This window comes from Amblyraja radiata, chromosome 29 (assembly GCF_010909765.2).
Source record: "Amblyraja radiata isolate CabotCenter1 chromosome 29, sAmbRad1.1.pri, whole genome shotgun sequence".
NCBI classification, from domain to species: domain Eukaryota; kingdom Metazoa; phylum Chordata; class Chondrichthyes; order Rajiformes; family Rajidae; genus Amblyraja; species Amblyraja radiata.
The window spans coordinates 31,865,740-31,881,125 of record NC_045984.1 but is presented as its reverse complement, the minus strand read 5'-3'; the positions used below and the strand labels follow the sequence as shown (position 1 = coordinate 31,881,125).

The 15,386-nt window shown below is 47.9% G+C and overlaps 1 long non-coding RNA gene across 1 annotated transcript; it reads left to right on the top strand.

Annotated features, from left to right (window-relative positions):
* Positions 1-10,485: 10,485 nt before the first annotated feature.
* On the top strand, positions 10,486-15,177 carry LOC116989624. The gene is made up of 3 exons (XR_004416276.1): positions 10,486-10,497; positions 12,152-12,263; positions 15,127-15,177. It is a non-coding gene; the product is annotated as an uncharacterized LOC116989624 (long non-coding RNA).
* Positions 15,178-15,386: the final 209 nt, after the last annotated feature.

The following is a 15,386-nucleotide window of genomic DNA, read 5'->3' as shown; positions in this document are numbered from 1 at the left end:
CCCTCCACCACACAATCTCTACATCTCACCCCCCCTCCCCACCACCCACTCCCCAAACCTCACCGCTTCCATGATTGAATGGCAGAGTAAACTTGATGGGCCGAATGGCCTAATTCTGCTTCTAGGACCTATGAGCCCTGCACCCGCCCACACACCCTCTATCTCCCCCCTACTGTGCATCGGTTGACCCATCAACTTACCATTCATGTCATTTGGAGCAATAGCCTAGGCTCCAACCCAGGGAACAGCCCAGGCCCAAAGGCAAATTGAACCACCATTTGTTATCAACCTGCGATTCACATGATAGATTCCAGCACTTTTGTCTGTAAGAAATAAATGCAGGTAATTCTGAATTAACTCCCAATTAATTAAAAATGGAAGTTGAAGAATGGTCTTCCTGAAACCCAGTGTTGGTCTGGCCTTTAATGAGCCAAACTCTCAGGGCAATTCCCTCCATGACACATTACGGGCGGCACCGTGACAATAGACAATGGGTGCAGGAGTAGAGGCCATTCAGCCCTTCAAGCCAGCACCGCCATTCAATGTGATCATGGCTGATCATCCACAATCAGTACCCCGTTCTTGCCTTCTCCCCATATCCCCTGACTCCGCTATCTTTAAGAGCCCATTCTAGCTCTCTCTTGAAAGTATCCAGAGAACCTGCCTCCACCGCCCTTTGTGGCAGAGAATTCCGCAGACTCAGAGCAGCGGTAGAGTTGCTGCCTTAAGCCACTTACAGCACCGGAGACCCGGGTTCGATCCTGACTACGGGTGCTGTCTGTACAGGGTTCGTATGTTCTCTCTGTGACGGCTTGGGTTGTAGTTTAGAGACACAGCGCGGTAACAGGTCCTTCAGCCCAGAGTCCGCGCCGGCCAGCGATCACCCACCCGTACACTAGCACTATCTCACACACCAGGGACAATTCACAACTTTACATGAGCCAATTAACCTGCAAACCTGCACATCCCTGGGATGTTTGAGGAAACCGGAGCTTCCTGAGAAAACCCCACGATGGTCACGGGAAGAACATACAAACTCTGTCCATACAGCAGCCATGGTCAGCATCAGCATCAATCCCGGGTCTCTGGCGCTGTAAGGCAGCAACTCTACTCCTGTGCCACCGTGCTGCCCTCGTGCTCCAGTTTCCTCCCACATTCCAAAAACTTGCAGGATTGTAGGTTAATTGGCTTCGGTAAATTGTCCCGAGTGTGTGGGATAGAACAGGTGTACGGGTGATCAAAGGTATTCAATAGTACCCAAAGTCAAATTCTATTTCATACAGGCACAAGGACTTACAGAGAATACCGAAGGTTTGAGTTATGGTCTTCATTGTTTTCCAAACTGCGCTCCAATCCTTGCACCCGTTCCCCGTGCTTCCCGCTCTCAGTCCGAGACCCATGAAGATCGCCTATCAAAAGAAGAATTTGAAGATTGTGAATTTGGAGAGAAAGGATGGAGCTTCTTTGAGCTGAAACTTTGCTCCCTGGATATTTCAGCTTCCTGATGAGTTTTAAAACATACTATCCCCCTCCCGAAGGGCCTGGCTCCACGCTGTATGACCCCATCTATGACTTTCTTATGTCAGCTGTGACAAGTGTGTGGGTGTCAAGGGGTCACAGGGAGAAGGCAGGAGAATGGGGCTGAGAGGGAGAAATAGATCAGCCACGATTGAATGGCGGAGTAGACTTAAGGTCATGTGATAGGAGTAGAATTAGGCCATTCGGCCCATCAAGTCTACTCCACCATTCAATCATGGCTGATCTATCTCTCCCTCCTAACCCCATTCTCCTGCCTTCTCACCATAACCTCTGACACCCGTACTGATCAAGAATATATCCACTGACTTGGCCTCCACAGTCGTCCGTGGCAAAGAATTCCACAGATTCACCACCCTCTGACTAAAGATGGCCTCATTCTGCTCGGATCACTAATGAACATGACCCCCTTCTCCAACTCACCGGCTTAGCATCGAATTTTATTCAACTTATACATTTCTCTTAGTACTTAGGGAACATTCTCCAAGGCACTGTGCAAATGCAATTGTTGTTGAACTGACCTTGCATTTTGTCAATTTTGGATTGCAAGTCCTGGTTCTGATCTTGCAGTTTTTTGATCATCTCATGCTGAGCAGACATCTGTTTAAAAAGAAACAAGAAAATACTGAAATGTAAAAAATATGACTTTGCTTAAAGTATTTCTCTGGATCAGTTTCTTCCCAGCTGTTATCAGGTAACTGACCCATCCCACCAACAACTGGAGATCAGTCCTGAACTACCATCTACCTCATTGGAGACCCTTGGACTATCTTATAGGTAGGTTTCCCGGCAGTCGGGTCACGACCCATGACCCGTACTGTTGCTATGCTACTCCAAGTGGAGTACACGCGATGAACTGCAGGTAGACACTTACCATTGTTTCCAGCGTAGCAGGCCTGTTAACACCCGCCGAAATTGTCAATTTTTGCGCTGCAAATAATTATGGAAATCGGGATACGCGTGTGAGACATTTAGCCTACTTCAGAATTCCAAAAGTGAGGAGAAATGACGGTAGATAGAAGCGAGAGCTGAAGGGACAACAACAGCCAGAGTGCTTGGCGAACACTGGCCGTTTGCTCACTGCATTTCATCAACTAAGGCATTATTTGTGTTTTTTCTTGATTCCTTGGGCATCTAAAAAGTTTCAGAAGTGATAAATCTGGCTGTAAAATTTTAAAATCGCCCATGGTTCTCAAGTGGGTTTTTACAAACAAAATGAAAACGCATCTGAAGCAAAATTTACAGCCAGATTTATCACTTCTGAGACTTTTTAGATACCAAAGGAATCAAGAAAAAACACAATGCCTTACTGTTGATGAAATGCAGTGAGCAAACGCGATAATTCCCAATATTTTCAATTCCGATATCTGTACGGCCAATGTTTACCAAGCGCTTTAGCTGCTGTTGTCCCTTCAGCTCTCTCTTCTCTTTACCTTCATTTCGCTTCACGTTTAGAATTCTGAAGTTGGGTACGATGTCTCTCACACTTACCCCGACTCCCACAATTTTTTTCAGCGCATAAATTCAACATTTTGGCTGTTTTTAACTGGTAGGAAAGTACGCGTTTCTTGCATTAATAACATATATCGGAAGTTACGGATGTCCTCCAGATGGATTGACTGGCTCCGTGCGTCAAGCCCTATGACCCAGTGACCTTACGTGCAACCCCCCTATAATCCGACTTTACTGGCTTGCTCTTGCACTAAACGTTATTCCCTTATCATGTATCTGTACACTGTGGACGGCTCGATTGTAATCACGTGTTGTCTTCCCCCTGACTGGTTAGCACGCAACAAAAGCTTTTCACTGTGACAATAAAATCTCAAAGACGTGCAGGTTTGTTGGTTAATTGGCTTGGTTTCATTGTAAATCGTCCCTAGTGTGTGTAGGATAGTGTTAGTGTGCGGGGATCGCTGGTCGGTGCGGACTCGGCGTAACTCCCTCACTACTGAACAAAGAGGACTATGAAGGCATGAGAGAGGAGCTGGCCAAGGTAGACGGGAAAGGGATACTAGCAGGAATGACGGGGGAACAGCAATGGCAGGAATTTCTGGGCATAATCCGGAAGACGCAGGATCATTTCATTCCAAAAAGGAAGAAGGATTCTAAGGGCAGTAGGAGGCAATCGTGGCTAACAAGAGAAGTTAGGGATAGAATAAAACTAAAAGAAAAGATGTATAACACAGCAAAGAGTAGCCGGAAGCCAGAGGATTAGGAAACTTTCATAGGACAACAGAAGGAAACAAAACGGGCAATACAGGCTGAAAAGATGAAGTACGAAGGGAAGCTGGCCAGGAATATAAAGAAGGACAGTAAAAGCTTCTTTAGATATGTTAAGTGAAGAAGAGTAGCAAAGTCAAATGTGGGTCCCTTGAAGGCAGACACGGGTGAAATTATTATGGGCAATAAGGAAATGGCAGAAGAGTTGAACAGGTACTTCGGATCTGTCTTCACTAAGGAAGACACAAACAATCTCCCAGATGTACTGGAGGACAGTGGATGTAAGGGGGTCGAGGAACTGAAAGAAATTTTCATTAGGCGAGAAATAGTATTGGGTAGACTAATGGGACTGGAGGATGATAAATCCCCTGGGCCTGATGGTCCGCATCCCAGGGTCCTCAGGGAGTGGACGCATTGGTGATCATTTTCCAATGTTCAATAGGTTCAGGATCAGTTCCTGTGGATTGGAGGATAGCTAATGTTATCCCACTTTTCAAGAAAGGAGCGAGAGAGAGAAAACAGGGAATTACAGTCCAGTTAGCCTGACTTCGGTGGTGGGAAAGATGCTGGAGTCAATTATTAAAGAGGTAATAATGGGACATTTGGATAGCAGTAAAAGGATTCATCAGCATGGATTTATGAAAGGGAAATCATGCTTGACTAATCTTCTGGAATTTTTTGAGGGTGTGACAAGTAAAATAGATGAAGGGGAGCCAGTGGATGTAGTGTATCTAGACTTTCAGAAAGCCTTTGATAAGGTCCCGCACGGGATACTGGTGACTAAAATTAGAGCACATGGTATTGGGGGTAGGGTGTTGACGTGGATAGAAAATTGGTTGACAGACAGGAAGCAAAGAGTAGGAGTGAACGGGTCCTTTTCAGAATGGCAGGCAGTGGCAAGTGTAGTGCTGCAAGGCTCGGTGTTGGGGCCGCAACTGTTTACCATATATATTAATGATTTGAAAGAGGGAATCAGGAGCAACACTATGCAGATGACACAAAGCTGGGTGGCAGTGTGAACTGTGAAGAGGATGTTAGGAGGTTGCAGGGAGACCTGGACAGGTTGAGTGAGTGGGCAGATGCGTGGCAGATGCAATCTAATATAGATAAATGTGAGGTTATCCACTTTGGTGGCAAAAACAAGGGGTTTGGCACCTACTGTGAGCAGGATAGACAATGTGCACAAGAATGCCATCAACTTGCAGAGCTATAGATGCTTGAGCTGCAACCAAATCTGCTTTAATACTCTCTTCTTGTTGCATGTGCATGGCGTTCTTGTGCACATTGTCTATCCTGCTCACAGTAGGTGCCCAATCAGGATTGTTGACATCATTCCATGCTGCAGGCTTGTCTGTTATTAGATGATAAATAAATAAATAAGTAGTTTGGGTGATTGTGCAGGCTTTAAACAAGAAACATTGAGAAATATATTTTGGCAAATAATAAAATGTCCTGCTTTTGTCCAACAAACAGCTGACAATTATCCCATTCCTTAGCTTGCATCTCAGTAAAATTTATTTCAAAACGCATTGATAGTTTACGATTATTTAAATGGTAAATGGAGCTTCAGAAGCATTTTCATTTTGCATGTTAAAACCCACCTGAGAACCATGGGCGATTTTGCAATTTTACTGACGGATTTTTAACTTTTAATACTTTTCATATAACAAATGAATAAAGATAAAAAGTCAATAATGTTACTTTTGATGAAATGCAGCGAGCAAACGCGATAATTCCCGATATTTTCGATCTTTAAAACTCCACGGCAAATGTCCGCTAACAACTTCCGCTGTTTTTACACCTTCAGCTCCCTCTTGAATTTACCTTAGTTTCTATCTTTTTTTTGGACTGTAAATGTAGGTAGCTGTGCCTCACGGTCACCCCGACTGGCACAGTAAATTGCAGCTCAAAAACTGGCCGTTTTCGACGTTTTTAACGGGTGTGAAAGTGCGTGTTTTCCCATTCACTAACATGTACCGGAAGTGACGCCTGTACTCCAGTTAAAAATTTCGGTCACGTGGGTACGGAACTACGCTCCAGTGACCTTTCGTGAAATCACCCTATTGATTGGGGACGATCAGCTGGCTCAAGGGCCGAATGGCCTCCTACCCCTATTTTCTATGTTTCTACTACTGTCAATGGTGTAGCGCTCCTCTAGTATCTTTGCTCACTACTCTCCATTAGTGTAGCGCTCCTATAATATGTTTGCTCATAGCAAACATGTCCATTAGTGTAGCGCTCCGTCGCCGCCTTTTCCCCCCGCAACCCGGCTACCTGCTCCCGCAGCTTGGCCGCCTCATCCCGCAGCTTGTCCGCCTCATCCCGCAGCTTGGCCGCCTCATCCCGCAGCCCGGTTACTTCCACCCGCAGTTTGTCCAGCTCCCCGGACCCGGGCTGGCGGTGCTGCTGCTGCTGCCCGCCCTGAACATGGACGTAGAGGTACACGAGGCAGAGGCACAGGCACAGGCACAGGCTGATCATGAACGACCACGGTCTCTGGAGCAGGTGAGAGATCCAAACTCTCTGCATTCTTCTAGCCGCCGGCTGCGTCCTTCAGCAACAGACCATATGCTGAGCCGCGGGAGTTTGGAGGCGGTCCGCATCAAAGATCTTATAGCGGAGCAAGATAGGCTACTCCTGCGAAATGCAATGGGCTGACGTGTAGTACCCGCCCATTTTAGTAACCGGAGCCTACCTGACCCGACCCGACTCGCAGTGTAATCAATGTTGCGGGGCAACAGTTTGTGTGGGTTAGATTCATAAATCTGTCAGTTCATACTTCTTGTCAAGAATAAAATTTGACTCTGGTGATTGTCTTTTTTTTAATGTTTTTTAAATCATTTCTTTTTAAATGGCTCACAAGCAGTGTTTGAGTTGATTTTGTAGTAACCGGAACCGACCCGACTCGCAGGGTAATTGACATTGCGGGGGAACTTTTTGTGTGTGATATAGGGTTAGATTCATAATTCTGTTAGTTCATAATTCTGTTAATTCTTGTTAAAGATTAAAATGTTTATAAACACACATACATGAAAATTGTATAAATGTATATAATCATACAACACACACAATTATATTTCTTCTGATCCAATAATGAACTTTATTTCAGACTAGACAAGGGACATTAAATAAGAAACATTGTAAATAAGAAACATTGTAAACCTCCCCGCAACTTCACACACATTAGGCCATATCCCCCCCCCCCCCCCTGGCACTCCCTCGCCTGCCCCCTCACTACAATGTCTCCCCCCCTCCTATGCCCCTCTCCCGCTGCCCCGGGCCACGCACTCCCTCTCCCGCTGCCCCGGGCCGCGCACCCCCTCTCCCCGCTGCGGAAACAAAGATCCGATCTTTGGCCGGAACAAGATGGTGGAGCAAGATGGCGGAACAAGATGGCGGGGGCTGGTTGCTAAAATGAATCATATAATCACCCATGAATCCGCCCATGAGCGTACTACACGTTTGCGTGAGAGTAACCCATCTTGCTTCGCTATAAGATCTTTGGTCCGTATCTCCTCGCTTGTTCTGACCCAGCCCCCAGGGCCGGCCTGAAACCGATTGGACAGATTGCTCCCAATTGGGCCCCGCGTGTAAGGGGACCCCGCGCCTGGCCCGGGTAGAGGGGCGGAGAGAGAGAGAGAGAGTAGAGGGGTGGACGGGGCAGAAAGGGGTAGACGGGGAGTGGTGTGTGAGGGGCAATGGAGAAGGGAGCGAGGGGGAGGTGGGTCGTTCATTCGCGGTCCCGAGGCAGCGCTCCCGCCCCTCCAGTCGCCGTGCTTCACACACACAGTCCCGGCTCCACCGCTCTCGCTCCCCGGGGACACGCGGTGAACAATACAGGGAGGGCCGGGCCGGGGGTTGGAGCAACATTTGCAAACCTCGGCCTCAGGAAGGAGATGAGAAGGAACTTCTTTAGACAGATGGCTCGATTGTAATCATGTACAGTCTTTACGCTGACTCGTAAACACGCAACTCTGAATAGTAGAGTAGACTCAATGGGCTGAATGGCCTACATTTACCCCTATGGAGCTAGTAGCACAACATGTTTTGTAGACTGGCTGTGAGTCACCTTCAGTTCTGGCCCATGTGCGGTTTACTTAGTGAAGAAGGCATGTTGGCCTTTATAACAAGAGGAATCGAATATAGGAGTAAAGAGGTCCTTCTGCTGTTGTACAGAGCCCTAGTGAGACCACACCTGGAGTATTGTGTGCAGTTTTGGTCCCCTAACTTGAGGAAGGGCATTCTTGCTATTGAGGGAGTGCAGCGTAGGTTTACAAGGTTAATTCCAGGGATGGCGGGACTGTCATACGCTGAGAGAATGAAGTGAGGTGGGAGATTGCAACCTTCACGTGGTCCACCCTGTTTCGACGAATGCAATCAATCTGGCGTGCACAATCAAGTAAGATCAATTAGTACAAGTTGTCCTACAACTTTAGGCTGTCCACACCATACACAAGAAGAAGAGAATGGAGTGGCTGTGCTTGTACACTCTGGAATTTAGAAGGATGAGAGGGCATCTCATTGAAACATATAGGATTGTTAAGGATTTGGACACGCTAGAGGCAGGAAACATGTTCCCACTGTTGGGGGAGTCCAGAACCAGGGGCCACAGTTTAAGAATAAGGAGTAAGCCATTTAGAACAGAGACGAGGAAACACTTTTTCCCCACAGAGAGTGGTGAGTCTGTGTAATTCTCTGCCTCAGACGATGGTGGAGGCCGGTTCTCTGGATGCTTTCAAGAGAGAGCTAGATAGGGCTCTTAAAAATAGCGGAGTCAGGGGATATGGGGAGAAGGCAGGAACGGGGTACTGATTGGGAATGATCAGCCATGATCACATTGAATGGCGATGCTGGCTCGAAGGGCCAAATGGCCTACTCCTGCACCTATTGTCTATTGTCTATTGTTTTAAAACTCATCACTAAGCTGAGATATCCAGGGGGCAATGTTTCAGCTGAAAAAAGCTTGGGGGGAAGGCAGGAGAATGGGGTTAGGAGGGGGAGATAGATCAGCCATGATTGAATGGCGGAGTAGACTTGATTGGCCGAACGGCCTAATTCTACTGCTATCACTTATGATCTTCTGAAGGCTTGTCTGTGGGCGGGGGATGGGAGGGGGCTGGAGACGTGGGGGAGTAGGAGCAGGGAGGAGAGTGAAGTGCGGTTATGCCTCCTGCGTCTTCAAGGTGGGCTGCAGGAAGCATGGCAGACACCTGCTCTATCCCCCACCCATGTCCCCAGTCAGTGTTGATCATAGTCTTTGGCGTTGATAGCACCTGCGGCTAGATTTCAAGTCAATGTCTGGTTTGTGTGTGTGTCTTAAGTTTCAGTTTCATTTCAGACTGAACAGTTTCGTTTCCTATTGTAAACCGCACACGGGGCAGAACTGACAGTGACACGTCCAGTCTACAAAACATGTTGTGCTACTAACTCCATAGGGGTAAATGTAGGCCATTCAGCCCATTGAGTCTACTCTACTATTCAGAGTTGCGTGTGAACCAGTCAGAGTAAAGACTGTACATGATTACAATCGAGCCGTCTGGTTAAAGGAATTCCTTCTCATCTCCTTCCTAAAAGAATATCCTTTAATTTCGAGGCTGTGACCTCAAGTCCTCGATTCTCCTCATAGACAATCTGCCGAGACACAAAAAGCTGGAGTAACTCAGCATCGCTGGAGAGAAGGAATGGGTGATAATAAGATGGGTCTCGACCCGAAACGTCACCCGTTCCTTCTCTCCAGAGATGCTGCCTGCCCCGCTGAGTTACTCCAGCACTTTGTGTCTATCTTCTGTTTAAACCAGCATCTGCAGTTCCTTCCTACATATTTAATCTCAGCGGAGGCTAATTCTGGGCGTCAAAGGTGGAAGCTGGCTCAGAACAAGCGAGGAGATACGGACCGCCTCCAAACTCCAGCGGCTCAGCGTCAGTTGCTGAAGGACGCAGCCGGCGGCTAGAAGAATGGGGACAGTTCCGCAGTCGTTGGTCGCCCTCTGCGTGGGCCTCTATCTCCTGTACCTCCACGTACGTCCAGCCCGAACTGCGGGATGAGGCGGCCAAGCTGCGGGAGCAGGTAGCGGGTTAGCGGGGGGAAAGGCGGCGATGGAGGGCTATACTTGACAAAGTAGTGAGCAAAGATACTAGAGGAGCGCTGCACTAATGGACAATAGTGAGCAGAGATACTAGAGGAGCGCTACACTAATGGACAGTAGTGAGCAGATACTAGAGCGCTACACTAATGGACACAGTAGACCAGCGATCCCCGCACACTAACACTAACCTACACACACACTAGGGACAATTTACAATGATGCCAAGCCAATTAACCACGTCTTTGGAGTTTGAGGTTTTATTGTCACAGTGAAAAGCTTTTGTTGCGTGCTAACCAGTCAGCGGGAATACAACACGTGATTACAATCGAGCCGCCCACAGTGTACAGATACATGATAAGGGAATAACGTTTAGTGCAAGAGAAAGCCAGTAATGTCGGATTATAAAATAGTCCAAGGGTCTCCAATGAGGTAGATGGTAGTTCAGGACCGCTTTCCACTTGTTAGTGGGATGGGTCAGTGACCTGATAACAGCTGGGAAGAAACTGAACTCTTACAAAGGATTCAGAGAAATAGTCATATTTTTCACATTTCAGTATTTTCTTGTGTCTTTTTAAACAGATTGCTCAGAATGAGATGATCAAAAAATTGCAAGATCAGAACCAGGACTTGCAGTCCGAGATTGACAATATGCAAGGTCAGTTCAACAACAATTGCATTTGCATAGCGCCTTGGAGAATGTTCCTAAGTACTAGAGAGAAATGTATATGTTGAATAAAAGTTGATGCTAAGCCGGTGAGTAGGAGAGGGGGGCTCATAAGTTAAGGGGTGACCTTAGGAGGTGCGGGGCCCAATTGGGAAACAATTTTGGTGAGCCCCAGGTTCCCAGCCAAGGTCTGTAGAATCATAGAAATACAAATAAAGTATTTTATAGACGTTATATCTCTATGGTAGATGGGAAAGTAATCAAAATGTGCGCTTAAAAAGTGCCTGCGACTTAATGGACCAAACAGATCTAAGCTACATTTTAATATAAAATTGCATACATGTAAGCCTTCAAATAACAAACAAAATGTGTAGATCACCTCTGAAAAGTACACAGTTACAATGCCACTTGTTTTAGTGACTGAAATGAAAAAATAATCAATTAACTAGATCCTGGAAAACCAATAACAATTGGCGAAAAACCAGTCCAGGCATTACATTTTGGGATTCAGCCCCATCCTACCCTTTGGGCTTCTACCCCATCCTAACTTAGTTGTGTGTGTGTGTGTGTGTGTGTTATTTGTGTGTGTGCGTGCGAGTGTGTGGGTCTTAGTTGTGTGTGTGTCTGTGCGTTGTGTGTGCGTGCGCGTGTGTGTGTGTGCATGTGTGGGTCTTAGTTGTGTGTGTGTGTGTGTGTGTGTGTGTGTGTGTGTTAGTTGTCTGTGCGTTGTGTGTGTGTGTGTGGGAGGGAAGGAGAGAAGGAAAAGAGAGAGGAAGGAGGGAGGGAAGAAGGGAGGGAGAGGGCCGGCGGCAGGATCAGATGCCGGGGTTCGGGCGGACGCGTGTGAGCTGAGGCCGAGGTTTGTAAAAGTTGCTCCAACCCCCGGCCCGGCCCTCCCTGTATTGTTCACTGCGTGTCCCCTGGGGGAGAGAGAGGGGTGGAGCCGGGGCTGTGTGTGTGAAGCACGGCGACTGGAGGGGCGGGAGCGTTGCCCCGGGACCGCGAGGGAACGACCCACCGCCCCTTCTCCATTCCCCCTCACACCCCCCTCCCCGTCTACCCCTCTCTCCCCCCTCCACCCGGGGTAGATCTACCCGAGCCGAGAGTAGATTACACCAAATATCCTAGAGCGGAATTTTGGATTACTCTAGCGCGGGGCCCAATTAGTGATCGGAGCAGAATGAGGCCATCTTTAGGTAGAGGGTGGTGAATCTGTGGAATTCTTTGCCACAGACGGCTGTGGAGGCCAAGTCAGTGGATATTTTTAAGGCAGAGATAGATTCTTGATCAGTGCGGGTGTCAGAGGTTATGGGGAGAAGGCAGGAGAATGGGGTTAAGAGGGAGAGATAGATCAGGCATGATTGAATGGTGGAGTAGACTTGATGGGCCGAATTACCCAATTCTACTCCTATCACTTATGACCTTAAATCTACTCTGCCATTCAATCGTGGCTGATCTATTTCTCCCTCTCAGCCCCATTCTCCTGCCTTCTCCCCGTGACCCCTTGACACCCGCACTTCGGGAGGGGGCTAATATGTTTTAAAACTCATCAGGTAACTGAAATATCCAGGGAGCAAAGTTTCAGTTCAAAGAAGCTCCATCCTTTCTCTACAAATCCACAATCTTGATACTATTCTTTTGATAGATAATCTTCATGGGTGTCGGACTGAGAGCGGGAAGCACAGCGAACTGGTGCAAGGATTGGAGGGCAGTTTGGAATACTACAAAGGCCAAAACTCAAACCTTGAGTATTCTCTGTAAGTCCTTGTGCCTTTATAAAATAGAATTTGACTTTGGGTACAATTAAATACCTTTGATCACCCGTCCACCAGTTCTATCCCACACACTCGGGACAATTTATTGAAGCCAATTAACCTACAATCCTGCAAGTTTTTGGAATGTGGGAGGAAACTGGAGCACTAGGGCAGCCCCTTAGTGTTTCGCAGCTCTACCTCCTCTACCCATACCGATTCCACATCCTCCAAACTAATGTCCTTCCTTTCCATTGCGTTAATCTCCTCTCTAATCAGCAACGCTACCCCACCTCCTTTTCCTTTCTCTCTATCCCTCCTGAATATTGAATATCCCTGGATGTTCAGCTCCCAGCCTTGGTCACCCTGGAGCCATGTCTCCGTGATCCCAACTATATCATAGTCATTAATAGCTATCTGCACATTCAACTCATCCACCTTATTACGAATGCTCCTTGCATTGAGACACAAAGCCTTCAGGCTTGTTTTTACAACACTCTTACCCCTTATACAATTATGTTGAAAAGTGGCCCTTTTTGATTTTTGCCCTGGTTTTGTCTGCCTGCCACTTTTACTTTTCACCTTGCTACCTATTGCTTCTACCCTCATTTTACACCCCTCTATCTCTCCGTTCACACATTTAAGAAACCCTTTCCCTTTAACTCCATCCTCCACTATCCCATTCGACACCCCACCCCCCTTATTCAGTTTAAAACCACCCATGTAGCAGTGGCAAACCTGCCTGCCAGAATGCTGGTCCCACACCTGTTAAGATGCAATCCGTCCCTTTTGTACAGTTCCCCCTTACCCCAAAACAGATCCCAGTGATCTAAGAATCTAAATCCCTGCCCCGTGCACCAGTTCCTCAGTCACACGTTCAGGTCCCGTATCTCTCTGTTCCTGCTCTCGCCAGCACGAGGAACTGGAAGCAAACCGGAGATAACAACCCTGGAGGTCCTGCTTTTCAGCATTTTTCCGAGCTCTCTAAAGTCACGCTGCAGAATATTCATCCCCTTCTTTCCGACATCGTTTATGCCGACATGCACTACCACTTCCGGATGTTCACCTTCGCCCTTCAGGATTTTCTGCACTCTGTCCATGACATCCTGGATCCTGGCACCAGGAAGGCAGCACACCATCCTCGCATCCCGTCTGTTGCCGCAGAAACCCCTGTCCGTACCTCTCACAATGGAGTCTCCCACTACAATGGCATTGCCTGCCTTAGGCCTTTTTGGTTTTGGCTCAACAGCCCTATTCGCATCACAAGCCAGTCCGCCGCCCAGTGTAAACACCTCTTCTGTCCCGACAGCTTCTAAGTGGGTGAACCTGTTCACAAGAGGTACAACACCCGGGGACGTTGGCATTCCATGCTTCCCTCCCGTTCTCACTGTCTCCCACCTTCTCTCTTCCAGTACCTTAGGTGTAACAATCGTACTGTAGGACTTGTCGAGGAACGACTCCGTTTCTCGGACGAACCGGAGGTCATCCACTTGCTTCTCCAGTTCCCCAACACGGCCCTTCAGGAGCTCTACCTGGATGCACTTCTCGCATTTGTAGCAGCCAGAGGCACTAGCGGTGTCCTTGACCTCCCACATACTGCAAGCATCGCACTGAATCAGCTTGCCTGACATCTCCTTCTTTCGTCTCTACCTCTCAAGCGTATTGCGTGGTCTCCTCTCCTCAGCCTCCTCGCCGAAGACTCTCGAGCCAAAGACTCACACTTTACTCACAGGGCACCCTCGAGCCAAAGACTCACACTTTACTCACAGGGCACTTCCCTCACAAGGCCGCGCACTCACTGCCGCTCGCTAAGAGCCGTCTTGCTTAAATTGACTGATAAATTGCCTGATTTACCAATTTACAAACCAAATTCCTCAGTTTTCAACTGTTTTCCCGGCACTGACTCACTTCTCTCCTCCCACTTGTGCTAGAGCCAATCAGTCGTATGTCTTGCTAAACTCCTGCTGCTGTTGCTCCCAAACCTACAGCAGTTCTGAGTAAAGTCTGCCTGTCCTTGGCCTGTAATTTAACTGTTTTCACTTCTCTCCTCCCACTTGGGCTAGAGCCAATCAGTCGTATCTCTTGGCACAGCAGTAGAGTTGCTGCCTTACAGCGCCAGAGACCCGGGATTGATGCTGATGCTGACCATGGGTGCTGTATGTACAGAGTTTGTATGTTCTTCCCGTGACCATCGTGGGGTTTTCTCAGGAAGCTCCGGTTTCCTCAAACATCCCAGGGATGTGCAGGTTTGCAGGTTAATTGGCTCATGTAAAGTTGTGAATTGTCCCTGGTGTGTGAGATAGTGCTAGTGTACGGGTGGGTGATCGCTGGCCGGCGCGGACTCTGGGCTGAAGGACCTGTTTCCGCGCTGTGTCTCTAAACTAAAACCCAAGCCGTCACAGAGAGAACATACGAACCCTGTACAGACAGCACCCGTAGTCAGGATCGAACCCGGGTCTCCGGTGCTGTAAGTGGCGTAAGGCAGCAACTCTACCGCTGCTCTGAGTCTGCGGAATTCTCTGCCTCAAAGGGCGGTGGAGGCCAGTTCTCTGGATACTTTCAAGATCTAGATAGGGCTCTTAAAGATAGCGGAGTCAGGGGATATGGGGAGAAGGCAGGAACGGGTTACTGATTGGGGATGATCAGCCATGATCACATTGAATGCTGGCTCGAAGGGCCGAATGGCCTACTCCTGCACCCATTGTATATTGTCACCGTGTCGCCTGTAATGGGATGTGGAGGGAATTGCCCTGAGAGTTTGGCTCACTAAAGGCCAGACCAAAGCTGGGCTTCAGGAAGACCATTCTTCAACCTCCATTTTAAAATAATTGGGAGATAATTCAGAATTACCTGCATTTATTTCTTACAGACAAAGTTGCCGGAGTCAATCATGGAAATTGCTGTACGATAACATTTTGTGGCTCATTTTGCCTTGTACTTTGTGCTGTTGCCTGGGTTTGTGCCTAGGCTATTGCTCCACATGACAGGAATGGTAAGTTGATGGGTCAACCAATGCACAGTAGGGGGGAGATAGAGGGTGTGTGGGTGGGCGCAGGGCTCATATGTCCTAGGAGCAGAATTAGGCCATTCGGCCCATCAAGTTTACTCCATTCAATCATGGTTTGGGGA